We start from the raw sequence: 2,026 nt of genomic DNA, 5'->3' as shown, positions 1-2,026 counted from the left end.
TACAGGAGAGCACCACCTCCCTTGGAAGCCCATTCTAGATTCTGGTAACCCTTACTGTAAAGAAGTTCTTCCTGATATCTAACTTAAATCTGCTTTCCATCAGTTTCTGGCCATTGTTCCTACTACAAGGGATGCCCTGGTAAACAGAGCGTCTCCTATTCCTTTCTACCCAATGAATTTGTAGGTGGCCACAAGATCACCTCTCAGTCTTCTCTTGTGGAGGCTGTAGAGATCCATGGCCCTCAATCTCTCCTCATAGGGCTTTGCCTGCAGGCCCCTAACCATACGAGTGATCCTCCTCTGAACCCTCTTGAGGTTGTCCACAGCCCTCTTGAAGTCTGCACCCAAAACTGGATGCAGTATTCCAACTATGGCCTGACCAATGCTGCATAAAGGGGAAGTATCACCTGCCTGGGACTGTTTGTTGTGCACCTGTTAATGCATGATGAAGTGCGGTTAGTTTTACTGATCACTTCATGTTCAGTCATGTTCATCATGGTGTCAACTATGACAAGATCCCTTTCTGCTGCTGTGCTGTTGAGAAGGTCACCCCCAACCTGTAAGTGTGTTGGTGATGCTTTCTCCCTAGGTGCAGCACTTTCCACTTGCATCCTATTCTGTTTCCCACTTTTCCAACCTGTCCAGATCTGCCTGGATTTATTTCCTACCCTCTAGTGTGTTAACTTTAGCCCATAATTTGGTATCATCCATGAATTTGGACAGAGTGCTCTCCACACCCTCATCCAAGTCATTGATGAAAATATTGAACAGCAAAGGTCGAAGTTCTGAGCCTTGTGGGACTCCACTGCCCATATCTTTCCAGGTTGATATCAACCCATCCATTACCACTCTCTAGGTGTGACCCCTAAGCCAATTTGCCACCCACCTGACCGTGTAATCATCTACATCACAGCCGCTGTTGCCAGACCCCAGCCCCAGGCTAGCACTCCTAGGTAAGGGTGAGGGGATTTAGTGCATGCATCTGTTGATGATATGGAGCTTTTCAATCTCCCTCCCTGCTTCCTTATACAGTCTGCAGCAAACTGACAGGCGAGCAAGCCAGCAGGGGGTTGATAACAATGTTTATCACCCCATTAGCAAAACAATAGCCTCTCTCCATGGCTAGGGACAAACATTACACATAAATCGCTTTAAGTTTAAATCTGTAACAGAATAGACAGTCAGTGCACATAAACCAGTTTGAAAAGGGCCAAAACCAGTTTGAGATAAACCTGGTTGAATGTACTATCAGACTTAACTGATTTGGTTCAAACCAGTTTATGCAATATCTGTCCCAGACCCCTTGCTGATTGAAGTTAAATCAGAGACCCCCAGTATCCCAACATGCTCTCTGGGCTGGGCTCTGCTCCAGAGAGCTGGGCTGGCCCCTCCCCTCTATTCTCTAGCCAGAGTAGGGGTGGAGCATGGCTAGACACTGGCCTGCCATGGCTCCTGAGGCAAATTCCTCCCTCCGTCCCCTCTCCCTCCCAGCTGGCAAACCCTGAAGACCACAGCTAGGGTTTGCCAGTCCCAGCCACACCCCCATGGCTTTCCTGCAGCTAGGCAGAGATGGAGTTAATTCCTTCCTCTGTCCAGCTTGCATTCAGCCACGGAGGAGATTAATTCCAAGGCGGTCCCAGAGTGGGGAAAAGAGACAAGCTAGTTCCCTATATGTAGATCCAAGACCTGCACCTGTGAGCCCAGAGCTAAGACCTTCAGGACCAGACTGAGAAGTGCAAAGTGTTGGCAAAGACCTGACAATCATCACACATATGTGCTGGAGATGGAGTTAAGGGAAGTTGCAACAGCTTCTGGCTGGAAGTTGCAGACCAAAGAATTTAGAGACCTGCATTTACATTATAAAATAGAACCTGTAAATCTTAAGCAAAGCCTTTCTGAATGCCTGGCTGTAAAGCGACACTGCCTTCAGGATTAGTAAGACTTATGCAAGGCTTTTTCTTGTCTTCTTGCTTTACATTTTAAGTTTGACTAAACTGTGTGTGCTGTGTTTTACTGAGCTGTATCT

This window comes from Alligator sinensis, unplaced genomic scaffold (assembly GCF_000455745.1).
Source record: "Alligator sinensis unplaced genomic scaffold, ASM45574v1 scaffold122_1, whole genome shotgun sequence".
In the NCBI taxonomy this organism is placed as follows: domain Eukaryota; kingdom Metazoa; phylum Chordata; order Crocodylia; family Alligatoridae; genus Alligator; species Alligator sinensis.
Note: the sequence above shows the minus strand (reverse complement) of the source record.